Here is a 26219-nt window from a genome sequence, read left to right as displayed (position 1 = left end):
CACCATACACTTATAGCAGCATGCTGTATAACTTTGACGCATGCCATACTAAAATGATAATACAACCACCCCACCAGTGATACCCAGGTGGTTTATGTCGTGATTTTATTTTCCATTACAGGACGGTTTCTCCTTTTACAAGAAAACAACTACACCACATCTAGGTCATTTGAGATTGGATACTATTTGCTATACCCAGATTTCAACCACTGTGTAGATTAGGGCAATATTGGTCCTGACGAATTGCCAACTGATCATTATTGACTTACTAATGCCAAGAAACATGTTGACCTTTTAAAGCTATCATAGATCATTGTGTCTGGTGATAGCCACCATGTTTTTAACTAGACAAGTAGACTCACTTATTAAAAATCTTGTCTAGAGGACTACTTAGTTTATTTTAATACACACTTCCTTGCACATATTCACTTTCACACACCAATCTACACAACAGGCCCTACACCTACACTTCACATACAGCATTGGGGAAAAAATATCTCTAATAAAGAGCCTCCTCGAGGAACGCTAGGTGGCGCGCTAGCGAATGGACGCCTTCCTGTAGGGCTCCCGCAGTCCGGCGACATTAATCCGGTAATTTATCCTTTTAAGGGCACACCTGGGTGCCGTCACTGCAGGCAAAGGGCCAGCCAGATTGCAAGAGTGTGCGGACGGACGTAGAGGGCTCCAGCTGCTGGGAGGCCGCCGCGAGAGGAGCCGAAAGTTGCGGCGGAGGCGACGCCGGAAGCCGCTGTGCCGAGGCCCCGGATTGAGCTGGTAGGCGAGGCCGTGGATGGAAGTGCGGTGGAAGGCCGCGGGCGGCGGAAACAGTTTGGGAGGCCCCCCCGGGATCGTGGTGACCTGGATGGGTGAGAGGAGCGGATCGGAGAGACGGAGTGTTGGTTGAGAGCGAGCGGGGGTGCATCCTCTCCCCCCTCCGCCCCCTGAAGCGACTGCAGGGCCTGGGCACCCGGGATTGAACTGGTGTTGGCTGGCGCTGGTACGGGACCTCGGGGCAAGAAAATTTTTGGAACCAGGGATAGCGGCAGGGGGCGTCGATCCCTCCCTCCCCCCCCCACCCCCGGACACTGGGAACGGAGTAGTGCGAAGAGCTCCTGAAGCAGCGGAAGCAATACTCGGTGTGCAGTGGGCATGGTGGGTGAAGCTTGGTGGATGAGTGGACGGAGCCGCGACTGGCATCACCGGGGACGGTGTACTGTCCCCCCAGGCCTGAAGATCACAGCTGGTGCCCCCTGATCGTGTGGCTGCGCATTTGAACGCAAGTGGCCTGAACTATTGAAGTGGTGCTGGTGCAACAGCGAGTGCGCTCCCATTGCGGCCTGGGTGCGATAGTGGGTGCCTGCATGGAGGGACGTGCACGGTAGTCACTCGGAATCTCCAACTGGCGCATTGAACGCTCACGAGGGATCGGGAGGGGGTGTCGCGGTGCTCGTGCTGGTGGTGCTGGAGACCTTCGCCCTGGGAAAGCGATGGGCAAGACGGACACTAGACAGCCTAAACTCACGTTTGCGGCTAGTAAGAAAGTGATAGCGCCAGAAGAGAAGTCGCGTCACCCGGATGAGACGGCTGAAGCGTCGGGTGGAGCTGTGGATGCGGCGACGAATTTACAGGCAGTACTATGCGAGGTGCGCCAAGGGTTCGCGACAATCGCGGACAAAGTGGACAGGCTCTCGTCACGTATGGATGCGGTGGTGCACAAGGTGGAAGCGCACGAGGGTCGCTTGAAAGAGGCGGAACAGCGCATATCGGACTCAGAGGATGTGGTGACCCAACACTCGTCGCAGTTATCCAGAATGGACAATCTCCTACGTGTCATCACAGCTAAAAATGAGGATTTAGAAGCGAGGAGCAGGCGTAATAACGTACGCATCGTAGGTATTCCGGAAACAACAAATGTGGGCAAAATGGAGGAGTACGTCGAGAAGATGTTGGTGGCAGCGATGGGCTCTGAGGCATTCTCTACACACTTTATAGTGGAGCGGGCGCATCGGGCCCTGGGCCCCAGACCGAAGCCGGGGGCGACGCCTAGGCCGATTATAGCCCGGATGCTAAATTACCGCGACCGTGATGCAGCCTTAAGAGCGGCAAGAAGTACGAGATCGTTGTCGTATGAGGGCAATTCCTTCACGCTGTATCCGGACTTCACCCCACTGGTTCAAGAGGAACGTAGAAAATTCCTAGCAGTCAAGACTAAATTGAGCAACCTGCAAATAGACTACGCATTACTCTATCCGGCACGCCTGCGGGTCACGTACCAAGGGAGGCAGAAGTTCTTTACAAATCCCCAGCAGGTGGAGGAATTTCTCAAGCAGCATAAACGGGCTCGGAGGTTGGGAGCAGGAGCGGACGATGAACTGGCCCCTAGTCCAGAGCCGCTGGAAGATGGGGAACCGTGAGTGGCCAGTACTGTATCTGCATATAGACCCATTGATGAGCGCGGAGCGCTGCTTACGAGCTTTGATTGGGATTTATCGTTGAAAGACATTGTACTGATCTCAGGGTGGGTATGTTTGCAGTGGGGGATAAGGGGGTATTATGTTAGACGGTTGTTGCCGGGGTCCCTGTGGTATGGGGTCCCTCCTCGTCTGTGAAGCAGGAACTTATTGCTATAACAGGGTTATGGTTCTCATTAGAGGCTGAAGGTACGCATCAGGATGCCTCTGATTATAGCGCCGGACGCCCCCTCCTGGTTGCCGGGCTGGGCTGCACGTGATGTGGTTCGGGCGGGCCGTCATGGGGGGGTATTAGTGGTGCCACCTAAATAAGTTACCCGATGGGAATTACCCTAGCATACGGTTTTGGGGTTGAGGGCTGTCTTAGCCCTAGTTATTGGGGTGTGTGTGGGAGGGATCGGGAGGGTACGCTGCTGGCAGGTTGGGGATTGCTTCAGTGGGAGGGGGGTGGGTACAAGGGTTTTGGGGGTTGTTTGTATGATTGGAGCTCGCAAAATGAGAGGAGTGTACCTAAGAGGTACGGTGTTGGTAGGCTATGAATAGGAAAAAGCTAGGAAAGCACAGCGCTGACACTGCGGGGGCTCCCGTGGTTGCATTGGCTGGATATAGCCGGGGTTACGTGCGGTATGGCTGCTCCCTTAGGCGGGAGATGTGTTTGGGGCGGGGTGGCGATCTGGATCATGTGTGATTGACTGAGGATGACTGAACAAAGCCATAATTCCAGACTAACGGTTATGTCCTGGAATGTCCGTGGGTTGAACGATGCGAGAAAATGTCGGAGGGTGGTGGCCTATTTGGACCAGCATCAGGTGCAGATCGCTCTGCTGCAGGAAACGCATCTCAGCCCCCGAGCCACGTATACCTTTGCGAATAGATGGGCGGCAGTGCGTAGTTTCTCCTCATATTCTGGGTATGCCAGAGGTACGGCGATTCTGATTAAAAAAACGGTGCCGTTCGTGTGATAAATTGTGATGCCAAGATTCTGGCGAAGGTGTTGGCCACGCGACTCTCATTGTTAATGACTAAAATTGCCCTTCCTGATCAGGCAGGGTTCGTACCGGGTAGATCTACCGCTAGTAACTTGCGGACGCTCTTTTCCTTGATTCAAACGATAGCGCCGGAACTGCCTGTCGCGGCTATATTCCTGGACGCCACCAAGGCGTTCGACTCAGTTGAGTGGAATTATCTGTTCGCTATTCTGTATCGGATGGGTTTTCCCAAAATCTTTGTCGCATGGATAAAATTGCTTTATTCTGACCCTACGGCTAGAGTGTTGATCAATGGGGAGCTCTCACATCCGATTCCATTAACTAGGGGAACCAGACAGGGGTGCCCGCTGTCCCCGCTGCTGTTCGCCATAGCGATTGAACCTCTGGCATGTCGTATCTGACAACTCCATAAGCAGAGTGCCTTCAAATGTTTTCAAAGGCAGATTGATGTGTCCTTATATGCTGATGACTTAACGCTATATGTGGTGGATCCGCAGAATAACCTGAATTCGCTGCTCCGCGAATTTGTGGTATTTGGGAGATTGTCTGGAATCCACATTAACTGGAAGAAATCGCAATTGTTCCCCCTGACGGCAGGGGTAGGGCGATATGCACTAGATTACCCGTTGGAGTGGTGTGAATCGGATCTCCGATATTTGGGGGTTCGAATCTCGAAGAACCGAGAAGAGACTCTACGTCTGAATTATGGCACAGCCATAAGTAAGCTGGCAGTGGATGTGACGCGCTGGATATCGTTGCCATTGACCATGGCCGGTAGGGCCTCCTTGATTAAAATGGTGGTGTTGCCTCGCTTTTTATACTTTTTCCAGAACATTCCGTATTACCCAGGTGCGTTCTTCTTTCGGACGTTGCGCTCTGAGCTGCTGCGACTGTTCTGGGCTGGTAAACATCCCAGACTGGCTTGGTCGACTATCACCCTGCCGTACAGTAAGGGGGGATTTGACGTTCCTGACTTTCAGGCATATTACCTGAGCGCGCAGGCACACTTTGCTTATCATTGGATTACCCCGACGCCCTGCATGCCGCAGCTGGCGGTTGAGGACTGGGTGGCTCGGCCTCTGCCACTACAAGGAATCATTCATGGTCCTGTCACTGCGATCGTAACGCCGTTCACCACTGTGACGTGCACGATTGATGCTTGGCAGCGCATACTGCGCAGGCTGACAGCTAGTCTGTTATATGCTCCGCTGTTGCCGTTGGCTTATCATCCAGGCCTCTCTTTGTTGCAGGAAGGCGGGTTCCGCGTGTTATGTGCTAAGATAGGGATCCGACACTGGGGAGATCTCTTTGTGAATGGTCAGTTCAAGACGAAGGAGCAATTTTTCGAGGGGTATCAGCCTAATCCACTGGAGGTCTTTTATTATATCCGGTTGCGACAAGGGATGAGACTGGTGATACCGCATTATCCGGTGGAGCCCGAGGTGGTGAAACCGTTGCAGGTTCTGCTTGCTTCTCCGGATGGTAGGCGGTTTTGGTCTCTCAGTTATACTGCAGTATTCGAGAGGGTGGTGGTAATGCAGGTTGTAAAGCGCTTCGCGGATGGATTGTTGAGTTGGGTAGGGACATCACGGAGGCACAGTGGGCGTATTGCTGTGAGCTCACTTCCCAGATCTCCTCCAGCTGCAGACTGCGTATTATCCATTATAAGTTCCTACAGCGCTGGTACTACACTCCTGTTAGGAAGTTTCGATTTCGGTTGTCGGATTCTGATCGATGTGAGAGGTGCCGCTCTGAGGGGGCTGATTTTATGCATTTGGCCTGGATGTGTCCAGGGGTGGCTGACTACTGGTTGCAAGTCCATACTGCGCTGGCGACCATGGTGGGGGCTGTGGTTGAGCTTGACCCGCTTGTGATGCTGCTGGGTCATGCAGTGTCGGTACCTAAGGAGCACCGTAAATTTGTTAACATTGTACTGTTGCTTGCGAAACGGCGTGTTGCATGTAGGTGGGGTAGGGGTCGAGCACCAAAATTCAAGGAGTGGCTAGAGGATGTTCTGTACTGTCAGGACCAGAACGCGATATATACCGAAACGCAACCTTTGAAGAGCAGGGCAAAAGACATATGGGATCCGTTTAGAGCATATCTGGCGGCGCAGACTAGCTCCACGGCAGGGGAAAGCCAGGTGCCGGAGAGTGAAGTGCGGACTGGTGTGGCATCCGACTAGTGGGGGCTCATGGTGGCTTGGCAGTGGTGGAGAAGAGACGAGTGGGGACATATGTGGTGGGGTGTTCTGCTTGCTTGCCCAGAGGGATTGATATTTATGTGACCCCTGGTGGGCTGCGTGGGTGTGTTGGGCTTCATGTTTGGGGAATGTTAGCGTTACATGGTCTGAATGGGCCTAATGGACACTCCCTCATTCCGTGGCCCGAGACTGTTCTGTGTTACACAACATTGACGTTCAGAGAGGTATATACAAACGTGCCGCCGGACCCCCGGGTTGTCGGCAGATTGGCTGTGTGCAAGGTGTTTGTAATCTCCATACAATGTTTATTGTAGCTGGCCGGTGAGGTTGTAGGCGAGTGGCTGTATGGTTGCTGAAAGTTGAAATAAAGGTTTTTGAACTTTAAAAAAAAAAAATAAAGAGCCTCCTCGTGCATGCCCATCAGGCATTGCAGCTGTGGCCTGATGAGGAACATGCCCTATGAAGAAGCATGACAGCCATTTGGGTGTGTGGGGGCTACTTTTCCTAAGGGAGCTGACCCCCTTACGCTCCATTAGTGTATGTCTGACCTCTTATCTCCCCCCCTTTCTTCTGGAAGTATCTGCATACTCTTGTTATATATCTCGAAGCCTAAACTTGCCAGGTAAGCAATGCAAAAGTTGTTGGAATATCCAGCATTGAAAGGGTGGCAAGTGCAAAATCCTGATGTATGTCCTCAAAAGATTTTAAGGGACCCCCTTGTCCAAGGTTATTCTGCTTGTCTGTACTACATGTGGTCCATGTTTTCCATTTCAATGCTTGATCAGCAGTTAAATGCCAAATTAGCACCCCACTGTGCAAGCCTGTGTGTACTTTGAGACGTTTCTGGGATAGGGTCCAGGATTTCAATATTGCCCTCACAATGGTGGAAGAGCTCTGCAACGTATAGGTCCCCTAAAGATTAATGCCTGAAGCCCAGGAACACCATCTAAATGTTTCCTTTCAATACCAATCCACACTAGGGGGTCATCAAAGTAATGTGCCAGGCATGGTAGTTGTAAAACTCGGTGCGCCCATTGATAAGATTACATGTCGGGTAGTCGTAGGCCTCCTGCTGTCATGGTGGTATGTAGTTTTGAGAGCTCAAACCTTGGTTTCTGCCGGCCCAAATAATGTCTTTTATCCTATTATTTATTTTTCTGTGCTGAGGTCAGAATCAGAAGAGGTAACATCCCCAGAAGGTATTTTACTGGGTTGCTATCACCATTTTGATTATTGGCACTCTGCCCCACATGGTCAGCTGTATAGAGGACCAATGTATCTTTGTTCATTTGGCAAAAAATGGTTGTAGGTTGTCTAAGGCCATTTTATCTAGACCAGTAATTTCCATGATGCATAGGTATTTCAAGTAGCTGGTCAGATATTCAAAAACATGTCCATCAGCAACAGTCGCATCACAATAAAGGAGGACGAGGAGCTTTTCGGTCCAGTATACACTCTCTAAATGCCTATATCAATACAACAAAGTATACTGTTACATACAGAACTCTAGGAAACTCTCTTTAGAGGATGTGACCGGTTACTGGGAGCATGTGCTCTTAGGAACAATTGCCCTCACCCACCCGATGGTGGCAGGCTTCATCATCGGGCTTGCTCCAAGTCCGGATGGCACTGCAATGCCTGACGATCTCCTCAAAGGGGAACTTTACTGGAGATCTTTTGTAAATCACCAGGTGAAAAGACTGGAGAAGTAAGTGAGTATCCAGTCAGTGGGTGAGAAGTTTGGACTATGTGGATCATGAAAAAGTGGTTTAAAATCAACTATAGACCACATGTGCAGATGTATTTAATATGATGTCTATGGTCGATGTTGAGATTAAAACATGTAAGAGAGGCACTGGGATATAATGGTTCCTGACTCTGATGTGAGAAATGTCAGTCACCTTTAGATCCACTGCTGTGCTTAGGTCTATATTGATGGTCAATTTGTTTCATGTCCTTATTAGTCGATAGGCGATCTGTTGGCATTTCATCAGGACCTAAGACAACCTAATCTTCTACAGAGGGTGAGGAACTCAAAAGTGTATTGCTCTCCACAAGTGAAGGGTTGATAAGATGCTGACTTACATCTATTAAACAATATGGACCGCCATCTAGTAGTTTAGGGTCTGAGTAGTGTAGAGCAACCCTATACTTAAAAGGATAGTCCTCATGGATCACGAGGAAGTCACATCAGAACAAAACCCCGAATTTGGATTTCCTGATCGTGTAAGCACATTGACCTACCCCCGTCCTTGCGCCTGTAGGTCCTCATAGTACCTGGATTCAAAGGAAGGAGTTCGCTCTTGTACCACTTAATTTTTTTCCCCAAGAGTGAAGAAAAGGACTCAATCAATGAGAGAAAGTTGGGAGGTTTGCTGTTTCAGGTCTTCTGAGGGTATGTTAGATGTCATCAGCACAAAGCATGACCTTGCAGTGCCCTGCAATGGTGCCTATTCCTCTAATGGAGTCCCGGTGGAGTCTTATTACCTGATTATGGCTATCAAAGCTTTTAGTGCAAAGAAAAACAGTTATGGTGCAAACAAGAATACCTGTCACTGCCTGGCATTTCAGGCTTCCTGAGCAGGAATCCCCATCTCAAACAATCAAATGTTTTTCCAACATCCAATGATAGAGCCACTGTACCGTCAGAATCATTCTTAACCACTCAGAGGTGATCAGACAGTAGTCCCATATGATTGCTGATTGACTGTCTGGCTGAAAGCCCTACCTGCGAGTCATGTATCATGCTTCAAATGACGTTCCTAAAGTGGTTTGCCAGGATTTATGCCAGTATTTTTATATAGGAGTAGATCAAAGCTATAGGTCTGTAACTAGAACAGAGTAGTGGCTCTCTGTCCTGTTTTGGCAAAAATACAATGATTTCACTATTGAATACCAGCCTAAGCTGACCTGTCTTTTCACCTAGTGCTTTACTATACTAACCATAACCATAATATATACCATAACTCGATTACGCCAATAGCCTCTACCATGGATCACCTCTAACGACCATGAAAAGACTACAACGGATTCAGAACTCGGCTGCTAGACTACTCATGCATATCAAACAGCGAGACCACATCTCCCATGCCTTGAAAGTCCTGCATTGGTTACCGTTTGCCAGAAGATCCACGTTCAAGCTGCTTCATATCACCCACAACGCGATACATGGAATGGGACCGCTCTTTATCAGTAATAAAATCACCAAACACATTCAACAAAGGAACCTCCGCTCTAGCGTGGCACCTCGCCTCAAAATCTCAAGATACAAGAAAAAAACATGGGTGGCACATCCTTCTCTGTTCAAGCAGCCAAACTATGGAACTCTTTACCCCCCCCCCCCAACATAATATCCACAAACAACCACCTTATCTTCAGAAAACTAATCAAGAATTGGCTCTTCCCCACATGAGCACCATACGTAAACAGAAATAAACAGCATATCCCTCTGTATATAAACATTTATTTGTACTATAGATATGTACCTATGTATGTGTATTGCTTTGTATAAACATGTAGAATAATTATGTTTAAAATTAAATTAAATACAACAACACTTGAAAACCAGAGTTTATCTAATGCCTCTTTAATCTACATAAACTTACTTCCTTTATGCATCTATATACCTTCCATATACTTGGATCTATATATTTATTACTTTCGCCTGAAAAAGCATATTCAATGCCCTCACTACCCTATTTCTCACCCTATACCTCTATCAATACCTTTAACCTCCACATACTTACTTCCTTTATGCATCTATATACTTCCCATGTACTTATGGATCTATATATTTATTAATTTCGTCTAATTCAGCATATCCAATGCACTACCCTATTTCTCACCCTATGCCTTTCTCAATATATCTTCTACCTCAACTCTCTGACTCATCTCAAACCTCTTTCTACTACTCTTTCCAGTGCACTACCCTATTACCCTATTCTCACCCCATACCTCTATAAATATATCTTCTACATCCAGTCTCTCATTTTATCCCAAATCCCAGGCCACTACAATGACCCCCAAAATAACCCTTTCTAGACTCTCCCCTACTCTACCCCTCCTTGCATCATCTGACAACTCTTTTACTATACTGATCCCCAAAACAAGCCTTTCTAAACTCTTCCCTCTGACTCTTCCACTCCACATCCCTTTTTACTCACCCCAAGCCTCCTCCTACTGCTATGGCCTCCAAATAAAAAAAGTCTAAATCCTTCACTCTTCTATTGCTCCACTAACCTATTCAATCAAACTAACAGACTAACATGTTCACTTCTCAAATTTCATATTTCACTATACTAATTCAACACTAGTCCTTTATGGGTTACGGAGTGGCGTGCCACTCACCAAAGAAGTGCTTCAACACCCCATCAAGGGTAACAAGCGCTATATAAATGTAAACTTTTTTCCCTTTTCTATCCCTCCCCTATCCTTCGCAATCCAAATAACTCACTAATAGCCACCACTCAAATTACTTTCATATTTCACTATGCTAATTTAAAACTAATCCTTTATGGGTTCCAGAGTAGCATGCTACTCGCCAAAAAAGTGCCTCAACACCCCATCAGGGGTAACAAGCGCTATATAGCTGCAAACCTTTTTCCTTCTTCTATCACTCCGCTATCCTTCTGAATCTAAATAGCTGACTAACCTATCCACCACTCAAATTACTTTCATATTTCACTATACTAATTCAACACTAATCCTTTATGGGTTCCGGAGTAGCGTGCTACTCACCAAAAAAGCGCTTTGATGCCTCGTCAGGGGTAGTAAGCGCTATACAAATGCAATTACAATACAATACAATATTGCAGATCAGAAGTCGCATCTTCCCTTTCTTCGTTGTAAATTCATCATCCAAAGAAGCTATGCCCTATTTGAAAGCACAGGCACTCATACGCTTCCCAAGATTCTTCTTTGCATCCAGTCTTTATTCTCTCTTTCTTTTCATCTTACACTCCCCTCTTACTTTCTTAGCGTCCTCGTTTGTTCCTTCTATCCATTCTTTCCATTTCCACCTCCCCTCTTTGGTTACAAAACTCTCTCCCTTTCTGCCTCTTTGTCTCCCCTTCCTCCTTCCATCTTTGCCTCTTTTCCTCCCCTCTCTTACTCTCTTTCTCCCTGCGAGCTTTCATATTTCCTTTGTCCCTTCCTCTCTGTGCCTTTATTCACCCTTCCTCTTAGTCTTTGTCCTTGCCTTCTTTTATTCCTCCCCCTCATTTCTTTCACCATTATTTCTCCATTCCTTCCTTCTTCCTCTCTCCTTCCCATCTTTCTGCCTCTCTTATGCCACCCCTCCTTGTTTTTTTCAAATCATTTGTCACTTTCAGTTTTTTAATTCCCTCCCCTCCTCTCGCTGTGACCACTTACCCCCTCAGGAAGGTATTTTTCTTCTGTTGTGTCACTCCTGGGCCTCTCTCAACACATGTTCCCTGCAGCTAGAGACCAGTGAGAAAACACTATAGCTTTCATAAATCTGCTTAGTGTTCTGTGACATCACAGTGCACATTGTGACCAGTGAGTTTTAATGGCTTGGATGGTAAATCTAACATCCGTCCGAACACATTTGCAGCATAAAGGAGCCTCACACAAACATGGTATTAACTACAGGTGGAACTTCAGGCTTCATGGCGCTTGTCACTGACTTGGTGGCACCTTTGAATACCCACAAACATTGGTGCAAGCCATGGAAGCCTATTGCAAAGTGATCTCAATTCAAGTAAATGAAAATCAGTCCAAATTTATGACGTTTGCCATCAGATCAAAATAAATGACATGGAAAAAGTGTCTTATTACCTGGATACGTATTGGAAAAGGCATAGAAAGTCACAGATACGAGAATAACACGCAGCAGAACAGGGACCCTGGCCTCACATTCATGGTCAGAAAGCTCCAACTTCCACATCAGAAGATATCAAATATATAGAATAAAGTACGGTATAGCTGAGAAGAACATGTAATACAACCCACACTTTAAACCCCAATAGATATTCATCACCCCATTAAACCTTTTTGTTGAGGTGGTCTTCTTTTCCAATTTCTCCATTCCTGCCTTGCCATCTCTGTCCTACCTCCCCATCTTCCCCTGTTGGAACTCTGTCTGATGAGGATTCCATTCTGTCAGATGAGATGAAACCCTCTTGCCTGGACAAGCAACTGCTGGTCATGTCACACAAATTAACTTGTGATCTATAAGACCCGAGTAACATGACATGGCGACAAGGATGAAGGGGACAAAGTCTCAAGAATGCCACCTTGTTAGTCCTTAGGATGTTTGTAATATAACAATTTGCATCCACAATTGCTTATTTTATCCTGTCAGTGCATACCTGGGGACCTATAATTCTCTCGCAGTTTACTGGCTTGAAGAAGGATCACTGCAAAGAAGTCTGTCCGTGTACCTGCTCTGAGAAGTGCCACTGCTACCGGCATGTCGATGACTATGATAGCCAGCCGATCCTGACTATACTGTGTCTTTGGGGGAAGATGTGGGCTTATTGATTTGTCCCTCCTCAAGTAAGTTCCACTGCACATGACAGAGCATGACTCTCACCGACATTTATACCAAGAGTTTCCTTATTCTCGTGGAATCCTTCACCTTTTTGGGGTGCGTTATGTGAACAGTGGTTCTGCCACGTCAATGAATTTCTTTTCATGTCCCCCTCGGGGGACATGAAATGAAATTTATTGAGGTGGCAGAACCATTGTTAACATAACGTACTTATTTCCAGGTTCTGCGTGTTACTGGGTTACCCCCATTGAGATTATTAACCTTTTTGGGGAGAGCATATCATAGCAAGGCCCACCATTAATCAGTATAAATTGGATAATGTGCTACTTTGAGACTAATTTATTCAAACGATATCAAATTATCTGTTTTAAGTATTGTGGGATATTTCTCTACATATGAGTCACTGGAAGGTATTAAGGCATATTATATCTTTGATCGTTTCTGTTAAATTTGTCTATTACAATTGGTATACTTTCTTGCATGAATCACAGTGTGTATTCAGCATCTTATATTAACCTAATGTATACAAACTCTATATAGCTAATTGACTGACCTATCCCATTTCTCTATTTTCGTCATGGCTGCCTCTGGTATGTGCCAACCACTCACAATTTTGAATGAATAAGGGGAACCCAGCCTACTTAGAAGCAATGGGTTCAACTCTTTGAACCTTATTTCACTGCCATTGGTGTGGGGGATTCTCAATAAAGAAAGAAGTATGTTTTATTGCACAACCTGGTGAAGAAGGAATATAAGTTGATGAGATCCTTCCTGGATCAATACGAGATGCAGGGGTCAGAAACCAATGTATATGATCCAAGCATTTTTTTTTTAAAGACAACCATTTTGAGAGACATATGCTTTTTGGAAGGATGCAAGCAAGGAACAAGAAGGTATTATTTTACATTACTGTACTAAGGGTCTTTTGTGTCTCCCTTATCAGGAATCACCTTGCAATAGGCACTAATAATCTTTGCCCTCAAGAAAAGCTACTTGGAAAAAACCCAGATTTGAAGGAGGCAATTGCCATCATTGAGGGTATCAAACATACTGCAGACTGTGCCAACTAAAGCAACAAGAGAGCAATCAATTAGTGGCATAAATAATCAGGTAGAGAATAAGGAAAATAGTTGTGCTTGGGACAAACCGTCCTCCAATAGATCCAAGCAATCATCAATTTCTTCCAAGCCCAAATGTTTTCATTGTGGCAATATGGGACTCGAATTCCAGTTCTACTTGTGCTGGGCAATTTCAGTTTGCAGAAACTGTGGGAAAAGAGGACATTTTACAGAAGCCTTATGGAGATGACTAAAAGCAAGTACATATTGTTGAGGAGATAGAGGCAAAAGTAAGGACATTTATTTTCAACCCTGACAGGAATGACAAGAAAGGGAATCCTCTCAGTTGTATGATGGACCTTGATGGCCATACAATTAGTGTACTAGGAGATTCATATTCTCAGTAGGCTCTAATAAATAAATAAATCTTCATAGGTATTTTTCTGGAGAAAATTAATGCCCTAATAAGACCTGACATCCACCCCGGCAGGTTTGATAAGGATCCCATTGAGATGTTAGTTGTAGGCATTTCATTTAAGGGTAGATCTATAATTAATAAGGTGCATGTGACTGAGAAGTGTTCGTATTTATTGAGTTGGAAGCACTAAGAGGACCTGGGAGTAGAATTTGATTCTAATGGATTAAACCATGTCTTATTAGTAGTGGGGTAAGTGCCTCAAATCAATGTTTTTTCACAGTACCCTAATGTCTTTTTATAGAATTTAGTTGTTTTGAAGAGCCTTGAGCATTGTCTCAAGTTGAAAAAGGGAGTGACCCCGTGACACACAATTTATGACTAATTCCCCACACTCTAAAAGAACCATTTAAATCTGAATTGAAGCAATTACCAGATCATCTTGGAATGGCTGTGACTAATTGTGTTAGCTTTCAAACCAGGGAGGGGAGTGGCCATATGAATGTATGTGGATTTGTGGAACTTAAATTCAAGAATTTGCTTGGATCTCCACCCTTTACTTAACATGTCTGAAATGCAAATGAATATTGGTGAAGCTTGTGTTTTTATGTGATAGACATGCAATTCAATTCAATTCAATGAAACTTTATTCGGATCGTTGAGAATCCATAAAAGTACAAAAAGACAATTATAAAATCGTACAATAAACTAAAATACTATTTGCACATGAGAAATAATCCATCTAAACTTTAAGACATAGTAGACCGGGCACGAACCGCAGTTTTTAAAAAAGAGCTCACACGAAAAACAAGTTCATCATCGTCCAAGGCCAAAATCATTGAAAATGCAAGTTCCAGGCTAATAGGTTTTGTTTTTTTAAAATACGGAGTTAAAAACCATTTAATATACTTCATATCAAATTTACAGAAGAATAAAAAATGTAGAGTTGTCTGCCTGCTCTGGGAATCACAAGGGCATGGCTCAACACATTGGTCATTAAAATTCCATAGAGGGAAGCTAAGTGCATGCTTGATGGTGCCTGCCCTAAGGCGAAATATAAGGCCTCGCTCCCAATGACTCAACGGCAGGGTTAAATATCTAGGTGTGGGATGTATTATAAAATTGCAAGCTAAATAACCAGAAACACTAGATTTCAAGGACTCCCTTATTACCCTTTCGACATCAAATGACTTATAAAGTACTTTTTTAAATTCACATTTAGTGGGGTGCTTAGTGGTAGAGGGTTTAAGAAAAATGTCTTCAGAGTTCACGCTGCGAAAAATGCTATGCACTCCTGATAGCCAGGGAATGGTCATACCCCTGTCGCAGCGGAGGCAATCCTCAATGATGTCCCTAGTCAGTTTGGCAGCGGGGTTTTTCCAGATCGACAGCCAAAAAAGGGCTGGACGAGCACGGATAAAATCCCCTATAAAATGCAAACCCAATTCCCTATGGCATATAAAATGTGGGGAAGTAATGGGAACACAGAGAAGTTTCCTACAGAATCTATGTTCCTCAATAATTATGTCTGAGCAACTGGCAGTACCCCAAACCTCAGCGCCATAAGTGGCAACCGGGACGCATTGAGTTTTGTATATTTTTAGGATAGCAGGCAATGCCCCGGTCAGTTTTGGACGGGGGAGGCTCAAAATTGAGTTAATGGACTTTGAGAACTTACTCCTGGCGTGGGCAATATGCCCACTCCAGGAGTTGTTCGCAGCAAAGACCACTCCCAAATACGGGAAACTGCCAGTTGACCCCAGTCTTTCTGCCCCCACAACTATGCTGCCAATATGATGCCTCTTCGGGCCGCAAGACATTACAAAAGACTTTTTAAAATTGGTCTTCAGATCTAGGGAATCCATATGTGCAACAAAGCCATTCACCAATATACGTAGTGCATTTGGGGTGCGTCCCATAAGGACCGCGTCGTCTGCATATAGCAGTGCGGGGAGAAGGTTATCTTTTATGGGCGGGACATCACCGGTTAAAGAGACCAAATGTTTGTGTAGGCCGTTTATGTATATTATAAATAAAAGGGGGGCTAGGACACATCCCTGTCTAACCCCTCTGTTAACTGTAACAGGCTCGGAAACCTCACCCCCAGTGCCAATCCTGACACAGGCCTTCAGATCCCTATGCAAATAGGCCAAAAAGTGTACCAGCGATTCATCCAAGCCGTAATCCAATAAGGCCTTCCAGAGTAATGACCTATTAACAAAGTCAAAAGCGGTGGATAAATCCATGAAGGCCAGATAAATTGGGCAATTACGTGCTACGGTGTACATGCCCAAGATAAGGTTCAGATTAAGGCATTGCTCCGCAGTTCCCACTTTATTGCGGAAACCCAGCTGACAACTCTCTAAAATTTGGTTGTCCTCGGCCCATAACAGGATTTTATTATACAGTACTCTCCCTAAAATCTTTAAAGTGTTGTCAATAAGGGAGATAGGCCTGTAGCATGATGGTTGGGAACGGTCACCCTTCTTGAAGATGGGCACTATGATACTAGATGACCAGGTTGGAGGTGGTAAGGAAGTAAAATTTAAATTCTTAAAAACATAGACATGCTTATTACTGAGTGAGTCCATACCCCAATTCAAATAACTTCTTAATAACCCATTGAGCGTTCTGGTTTGAGAGGACTTTCACTTAGCCTTTGCAGTAGCCATGGTTACACTGGTTATGCAGGACTTACAGTACACTGTGATCTGTACATCGAGAATAATTGCATTATTGGCACTCTACATTGCTGGTAAGATTCTGAACAGCTACATAGGAAGTCACTACTTCAAAGTAGGCATTACATCTAGGATAAGTACAGTAAACATTACAATTATATATGACAAATTATTCAAGTCAAGTCAAATAAGCTTTTATTCGGTTTGTATGAGTACAACCATATAAGCTGAACAAATAAAAAATACATGAAGTAAAATAACATGACATATAATCCAACAACATCATGGACAAGTAGTTATTCCTATACAGGCCCTAACTTAACTTGCATTGAATGGTGAGACATAATTGATACATCCATATATATACATATTTTAAAAGGATAAGACATTGAAATATTAAGTCATTGAAATCTATGTCAGTAGCTATCACCATATAGTTGGCTAGCATAACGTGAATTAAGTATAACAAAATAAGTTCAACTCATGATAATAAAGTGACTTAGACATAAAATAAGTTATTTCATGAAATGACTTATACATAACTATAACATCAGAGTAAAGCACAGTTAACATTTGTCATTAACAAATAGTTATAGATTTCCTAGCATCTCTACATTTTAAGATGTATAATGCTACGTGGAAACAAATATCCCAGCTCTGAAGGGAACAGAGAAGGTTCATGGCATCTGCTGTTAAACGGATGTTATATTTTAAAAGAATCGGTTTCAGATAAAATTTCCTCAAGAATGTGTAAAATTTACAAAATAACAGGAAATGGCAACAACTTTGTTTGGAAATGTTGTCACACGGGCATTCTTCGTTAGAACCAGCCCCAATCACAGGGAAGGATACGAGATGGTGTGCGATACCCAACCTTAAACGTACAAGAACAAATCGGTGTGATTTCCTGGTCACTTCCACCAAGTATGACTGAAGGCCTTTTTTTAGATTAAGCTGCCTATAAAACACAGAAGTCTTGTGAGTCATAATCAACTTATTCCTTTCTTCAGTTTTATAAAGAAGGAACGTGTCTTTAATTTCCTTCTTAGAGGGTAATATATCACAAACAGAATCTTTAGAGATCTTAATTCCAAATAGGATATTATACCAGAGGATAATATAATTCAGCCATGGAATACGGAGATGGAAGTCCAACTTAAGACAATCCTTAATTACGGACTGTGTGAACTCAGTTTCCTTTTTATTCCATATTGAACACCATAATAATAAAGGGCGTAAAGCAGCCAAATCTGATAAAAAATTAAGGCCTGTTTCTTGGTGAATTAAATCAGATGAGGCTGCAACTGGGACACATAACAGACGTTTAAGGAAGGTATTTTCGTTAATTTGCAATTGGACCATTGGGGAATGGCCCCACAAACCAGCTCCATATAAAGCCGAAGAGACGCATCTTGCGTTGTATATGGTTATCATATCTTTTATTCTGTACTCCCCTATTTTTGAGGCAAAACGGAAAATGCCATTAGAATTTCTGATCATTTTGTGGACAATATTTCCTTGCTCGTTCGACCATTTGCCATTAGCCTCAAAACTGATGCCTAAATAACAAAAGGTGTCAACTGCTTGTATCTTCGAGCCTTCGAGAAAAAAGGACCGCGATGATTTAGGTTTTCGCCCACAAATCATGGTAAAAGTTTTTAATTTATTAATCAGCAATTTCCTGTCATTAATAAAACCAGTAAAAACATCAATTAAACGTTGTAAACCCAGAGGGGTGCGTGAAATTAGGACGGCATCATCCGCATATAACAAAATGGGCACAACAGTATTATCTATTTTGGGGGCATCAGCAGGGGTATTATTTAAAATCTCAGCTATTTGGTTTATAAAAAGGGAAAATAAAAGGGGAGCCAATACACACCCTTCTCTAATGCCCCTTCGTACAGTAAAAAAGGGGGTTCGCTCGCCCATAGGTCCATAACGTACACTACAAGACAGTTTCTCATATATCCTGGCTAGGAAAAACACAATCTCCTTTGGAGCCCCAGATTCAAGTAATACTGACCAGAGGAACGAATGGTCCACTAAGTCCAACGCACTGCTCAAGTCAGCGAAACATAGAAACAGATTTCCCCCTTTTACCACTGTATATTTATTGATAAGTAATTCCAAATTAACACACTGTTCAATGGTCCCAATGCCTTTCCTAAAACCGTATTGGACCGGAGTCAATACATTGAATTCTTCGGCCCATATTTCCAATCTTTTTAAGAGCACCCTACTTAACACTTTTATTGAAGAATCAAGCAATGAAATAGAGCGATAGTTGCATGCTTCAGAGCGCGAACCCTTTTTGTAAAGTGGAACAATTAGAGATTCGGCCCATGATAATGGAAAATTTCCTGTGGCAGTAGCATTAAAAATTCTTGCAAGGATTGGTGGCCAGAGATCCATTTCATCCTTATATAGTCCAATCGGAACACCATCCGGGCCGGGAGCCTTTCCCCCTTTGCTAATTAACAGTCCCTCACGCACCTCCTCAACGCTAATTGTTAATGGTAGTAAAGGCCATGTAAAATTCTTTGTTAAAAGAGGAAAAGTTAAAACAATCTGTTCGGGATTAAAAATTTTAGAAAAGTGCTCTATCCATTCAGTGCAATTAACATGAGACATCAACTCAGGGATGCAATCCTCCTTTAGGAAGGGGCTGTTTACAATTTCCCAAAAAAGTTTAATGTTGTTCAACTCACTGGCCATGGTTAGTTTGTCCCAGGCGTCTAATCTCAACGCCTTTTTTTGTGCTAAAATTGCTTGTTTGTAATCTTTACGTAGTTTACAAACAAGAGATTGATTGCGGTGTTTTGTCCTTAATGCTAGTTTCAGGTCAGATAAAATCTTGGCGCATTCGGAGTCAAACCACTTCTTACCATCCTGTCTAGAACCTATGGTATTCCTGGTTAAGATATTTCTTATCACATTATTAATATTATCAAATTCCATACAAAGCTTTCCAGGGGTAACCTCCTCGCTGAGGCAGTAATTAATGCTATCTCTGCATTTACCAATCACGTACCGTTGAATCTTTTGTGGGTCCAGACCAGTCCACTTTAATCTCCTACCATTCGGTCTAACGGGGAGGATATCATTAATTGTATGGGTAGTACTAGTAATTCTGTTTCCCCAAGCTAGCAAAACTATGGAAATACTATTGTGATCACTAACCACCTGTTCGGATATCCAAAGATTCATATAAGGGCAGTTCTTAGAGAATAAAATATGATCTATGTTGCTACTAGCTTCCCTACCAGTAAATGTGGGGCATTTGAGGTTAGCCTCATTTAAAGTACAATCCAACAGCTCAAGATCGAATTTAGCCATTAAAGTGTTGAGGGTTAGACCATATTCACAATGAGGGAAATGCAGCATGTCATCTTTAGTCCCGTCAGTGGTTGAATAGGTTTTCAAATAACCACATGAATTAGTGAGTGTAGAGGAGCATGCTTGGATGTTAAAATCACCAGCCCACAAGACTGTAGCCAATTTACTGAAAGTATTCAGAAGCCTGTCCAACTCCTTTTCCAATGGCGCTAAACAAGCTCCTCTATTATTCTGAAAATTATTATTGTAAAAATTTATAAGCACCAAGTCTTTACCTTGCGGAAAAGATAGTCGTAAAACTTGACTGTAATTGTCAATAGGTAAATAAGTTAAAACTTTACAACCAATCAATTTTGTAGAAATTAGCAACATTAGGCCTCCCTTTGCTCTACCCATTAAGGAGGGGATTGCATTTACACAGTATGAGGTATAACCCTCTATTGAAATAGGTTCTGTACTCCATGTTTCTTGTAAGCACATAATATCGGTGCCACAAGTAATAAAGTCTTGCCAGAACGGCGTCCCTAATTTATTTCTGAGACCTGCAATATTCCAGGAAGTCAATGTGCATCCCTTTTGAGTTAATGTACTTTCCTCATTAGTCAATATTATAGACGCATCCGTACACAAAATAGATTTAACGGAAGTATCAACTATATGAACAACAGGCTCATTGTCACCATTTGCCCCCGGTAACTTAATTATTGAAAGTGGATCCATGCACAATCCTTCACAGCTCTCCCTTTGTGTAGGAGTCAGGTTTGGTATCCCATCCCCCCCCCCCATCTATAATCTCTACAGATTTTGTATGTCAATCAGTGTCCTCCATTGAGGTCAGACATTGAAACCTATTGTATAATGGTAGTGGTGTTAATAATTGACGGGTTGCCGAATCCATTGGCGGCCAATTGTTACTCGCATAATGAGAAATGGGTTTCATGACATGATTGTGAACCAATGGAAGTCTATAAAAATAGGCGAGTGGCAGCAAAGTAGTATTAAATTCCCAGTGAGAAGGGGGAGGGGCTCTGCGTAGGACTTTATGTGCCCAGAATGGTGATCTAAAACTAATAATAATACAGTCCCCGTTAAAGTTCTTGGTTGTGGGGCCTATCCATCCTACTCTCTGGGTGAGTAAGATCTGTTCTGCATATAAGGTTGGTAAACCACAATTATTAGTTAGCCAATGAAGAGTTTTGTTTTTCAGGGTCTCATTGGTCTCAAATTGCCCCTCCCGCAACCTGGGGACATTACAAAGGACCGCAACATACGCTCCACATTCTGGGGGTAGATTCATTACTGATGGTACATTATCACTTTTATAATCCACGAGATGGAATGAGCTCTTCGATTGATCTGGTATTTGGGACCCATGTTTCCCAGTATCTTCCCTGGATGTTACACCTTTTTCCGTCGAAAGTTTATCTATACCTTCACTAATTCCTATGTCAGGAGGGCGACTATTGCTGTTACCTGCACTTGCAGGTAAAGTACTTGGGACACTTAGATGTTTATCAACCCCCCTTGGTCTTGCCTTTGTCATAGCCTTTGTGCCCTCAGGTACACACGGGACAGGGGCAGGGGTAAGTGAGGGCGTAATCCTATTCTGGTTAGTGTCAGGTATAGGGACAACTGATTGGGTTGAAATCGACTTAATTGAGTGTAGGATTGATTGTACATGTTGATCAATAGAATTGACCCTAGCTTCAAGGGCCCGGATGTTCTCGTTAATGGGCCCTAGAAAGGTTGATACAAGTACATCCAATCTTTCCCAAAAGCCATCAGAACTGGCCTCTTTGTTGATTCTATTTGGCTGGGTATTAGTAACATCAGACTGATCTACACATGGCTCTACTACAGGTGGATTTGGTACCGCTTTAGAATGGCGACCATTACCTTTACCCTTGGGTTTAGATACCTTCTGCTCTTTATTATTTTGTTTTTGTTTATTTTTAGCCTTTTGTCCTCTTGTTTTGACTGGTGAAATAATAACAGGGGATTGTACAGTAACAATAGGTGTCCCAGTGGCACTGTTGCCATCAACATCTATAATATAATTGGTCAAAAGCTCCACCTCATTCGAAACCTGCTTCTGAAGTACAGGAGTGATGGACAATCTGCTTGCTGGAGGAGTGTGATCCAAAGTCAAAGAATGATTAGGGTTAATTAACTCCTGGTTGGTATTAGTTCCTGGAAGTTCAGGTAAACCAGCATAGGAAATCATTAACATAGAGTCATAAGAATTGCCCAAAGTTGAAGATGCGTTCTCAGGTAAAATAGGCGGGACTGATCCAATGGGGAGTGAAAGACGTCTTTCGGTAGACTCTATAGCCGAGGCAACTACCCCTATAGTCTTTTGCAGCATTCTGTCAATTGCTGTTAGACTTGGGAGAGGGTTGGTGGATGTTTTGTTATGTCTGGTGTTAGGTCGGGGGTGAGTAGAGTCATTTTTGCCCATGGCAGAAAAGCGTGACAAACAAATGTGCTCTAATGAGTAGCAACTCTTACCTCCAGCACAAGTGCTACAGCGCGTTACGGACAAAGGGGGTGGCCCAGCCCTGCCTCTGTCTGCCCCTGACGGCCACAGACGGCCCGCCCTCTGCCCGGGCTCAGCCCGCGCGCGATCCCGCGACGCGGGGGATAGCCTCGCTTTTGAAGCGCCTCCAGGCGCTGTTGATTGGCCGAGAGCTTCCGCCCCAGGTACTGCTGGGAAGTGTAGTCCCCCTCGTGATGCAGCCGCGAGATCAGCGGACACGGCGCCGGGAGGGAGACAAGCAGGGCAAAGAAGGAAGGCTCAGGAAGCCTTGGCAGTAAGAGCGGCACAGGCAAAGCACTCCGAAACGGCAACAAATGGCAGTAAGTCCCCCCGCTCCACCCTGGATAGCCTCGCTTTTGAAGCGCCTCCAGGCACTGTTGATTGGCCGAGAGCTTCCGCCCCAGGTACTGCTGGGAAGTGTAGTCCCCCTCGTGATGCAGCCGCGAGATCAGCGGACACGGCGCCGGGAGGGAGACAAGCAGGGCAAAGAAGGAAGGCTCAGGAAGCCTTGGCAGTAAGAGCGGCACAGGCAAAGCACTCCGAAACGGCAACAAATGGCAGTAAGACAAATTATTCATATTTATGAGTAATTAGTAAAGCATTGTTCAATAGAATATTTAAGATGTAATATAGAGTATTACCAATAATTTAATAGTAGGAAAAATACTTAGGGAATAAGTAAAATAAATATAATGCATTGGTATAGGAAAACTGAAGCTATCTATTTATAAGTTTATAAGTTTTAGTGCTTTATGTGTGCAAAATACAGTGGTAAAACATATTTCATATGGAACCAAGAAATATGGGACATACTTCATGTTTGCCTGTGAAACATGGATTTCATTATCATAATGACAGCCCCCACCCAAAACCACTCTTCAGAGTTTTAACATTGTCAGGGACACCAGGAGTATGAGGTATGGAGAATCAAATTATGTGGCATGGTTATCTAAATTATGGAGAAATAAAATAAAATTATATGGCACATTCTCTGTCAGCATTATTTTTATCCACTTGCAATAGAAACTAAATTTTTTAGGAAATTGCAACTTTTGCAAATCGTTCGGCAAATGCAGTAAATCCATAATTATTTGGTAAATGCTGCTGCCATGGAATTACTTTAAACCCACTGACCCTCATCATTGCCCACTGTTTTATTAACAATTTACTCAAAAAATGTGAACAAAGCCTAAACATTATAATTCCAGTCACAGACAACTTTTCAAGCAAAATGCTCCAAAATAAATGTAATATAAAAATACATAACAAGTAACTGTGTAATATGATGCAATATTGTTATCTAGGGGTTCTCTTGACATCATAAATCACGAGGCTGAAGGGTGAATGGTTTGTAAATGTCACCAGAACCCCGAGATGACAATGTAGGATCATATTACCATATTTGCTTATCGGCTAACGTGCAGATGCAGATGCAGGTGCGGGTTTCTGGTGAATAGAGGTTCTATTGTTCAGAAAAAGATATGTGGGTGTGAACCATTTATGAAAATCGAAGTAGGTCTCTTCTTGGTGCTAGGTTTAGCTTAGTTATCCTGAAAGAATGAAGGGGTTAGGACTATTGATATAAGAATATTTTAGCATAATCAAATACTAGAAAGTATAATCCTGCTTCCTTGGGTTCTTGATTTGACCTATTCATGATGAAAGGGGATTTCAGGTTCCACTAACTATCCCTATGATTACTTAAAAGCATGATCGCTACCTAAAATGCATCCCACTCAAATAATGCTTAGTGGGTTGCAGGGTGGTTGCAGTCCAATGTTTTTCTGTCTTAGGTTGGCATATTGGCTACATCCGTGCTGCCAGAGGATCTAGAAAATCAATTTCCAGACTGTGTTTTGAATCTAAATCCAGAAAGCGTATCATTGGTGCTTCAAACAGTGGGGCTGATCTTTGAGTTATCTTGGATGATGCAGTCAAGAGTTTACCATTTATTAGAACATTGGAATGTTGGGAGCTCCATTGTAGACAATGGAGTGCTCCATGGTTCTACGGGCCGGTAAAGGCCCGCAGAGCAACATTCCAATGTTTTACAAAAGCCTCTCGGAGCTCGAGGGGATTTAAATCCCCTCGAGCTTCGAGTGGCCTTTGTTTTATTTAATAGAATATTCTGCCCTCTAGTGGCAGAATGTTCCAATAGCCTTATAGCCCTTCGTAGCAGGGCTATACCAGCTATTAAAGCCCTGGTCCCTTGTTAAAGTCCCTCGCCTTTGGCTCGGGCCTTTAACGCAGGAGCGGAACTTTAATAGCCGGTATAGCCCACTACAGCGGGCTATAAGGCTATATTAGAACATTGGAATGTTGGGAACTCTATTGAAAACAATGGAGTTGCTCAGGGCTTATAATGGCTGGTATAAGCCCGCAGCTCCAACATTCCAATGTTTCTTTGATCACAGCTATGGCCTTCGGCTCGGGCCTTTAACGCTGGAGCGGACCTTTAATAGCCAGTATAGCCCGCTACGGCGGGCTATAAGGCTATATTACTAATAGTGGAGAAATCCAATGGAATATTGATATTGGGTTTCTCCCTCAGTTCCGGTAGGTCCTCCCTTTCTGCTGTAGGTTAGTCAAGCACTTGAGTTATAAAAGGTTGTTTCCCATTTTTATTTTCTTATTTGAATCTCATACTTGAATCTGTTTTATAGTGGCACAGCAACCTATTTGGGTAGGAGTGAATATGAGGGCACCCATTACACAATATCTCTTAGCCAAGATTTTTCTAACTGCAGGAGGTGGGGTAACTTCTGTTGTAAATGTACACGCCGCATATCCTTTTCAAATATTTTAGTCATGGGGGAATTTTGATGCTGCAGGCAGTTTATTCATAAAGATGCACTCTTGAGCAGAAGAAGTATGGATACTTGGACACTGAGCCCTTTAACATGAAAATAACAATGTTTTCAAATTCACTTCTTACATTCCATAATGATAGGCATAAACAAATCCCTTTTCCTGTCAATTTATAAGCCATAAAACACTCTGCCAGGAGGTCCTCTTGATTAAAATGATTTACACTGATCAAATTAAGAAAATAATTGCATTAAGTTCCCACAATTTAGAATATTGTATGGTCCTTTGGACTGAAAAAGTGGGCTATGATCAATTTGATATTTTTCAAACTCTCCAAGTTTTCAGAATTAAAAGAGCCCTATATAAACATGAGCACTGGAGTTCAAGGTTGTATGAGTACTAAGTAGCAGAGAGCTAACAGACATACGTTTGGGACGATTCTTTGAAAGACGGGAAATGTGTTTCCCTCTCCCTTGCTACTAAGTGCTTTCACAACCATTTCCTCAATCTTTTTGATCAAAATATCAGTAGTGCTCTTTGTTGTAAATAATTGAGTAGGAGACATCTTGTGAAGTATCTAAAATTTGCTCCCTCACTATGCACAGTGTGGTCATTAATGATGTAATTTCAGATGTCATCAGTCATGTTATTAATGTTGCAACTATTATTGTCACTTAACTAACATAACCCTTGTTTCCTTAGAGAGTTTCTAAGGTGTTTTTGAATACCTAATTTGGGTAAGACACTTTGAGGATGATGGAGCAGGTAAAACAAAATGTTTTATACCTCCTCTAAGTTGTATGAAATTAATTACGTAATCATTCTAATTTTAATTCCAATAACTTGTTTGCAGTGAAAATTTACTAATCAACTTTTGCACCTTGATAAACACAAGATACATGTGGGACTAAAATGCTAATTGCATGGCAGAACAGTTAATTAATTAATTATGGTACGCAAACTAATCATAGATTGTGGTGAAATAGAAAATTGCATGATTTATGTTGCTTTGTGATGTTTGTGCTTTTAAAATTATCAAATGGTAAATATTATCGCTTTAAATGTTGCTACAGCTAGGTAAATACTAATAGATAATGGGATTAGTGTGGGTTTAAACATTATAATCTTCATTTCTATATTTTAATTACTGTTATGTCTGTTTTTGCTTAAGTTGGCATTCGGGCCTACTAGGCCGCAGTACTCAAGAT

Source organism: Triturus cristatus, chromosome 1_2 (genome assembly GCF_964204655.1).
Source record: "Triturus cristatus chromosome 1_2, aTriCri1.1, whole genome shotgun sequence".
Taxonomy (NCBI): Eukaryota; Metazoa; Chordata; class Amphibia; order Caudata; family Salamandridae; genus Triturus; species Triturus cristatus.
The sequence above is the reverse complement of the archived record's forward strand: the minus strand, read 5'-3'. Positions refer to the sequence as shown.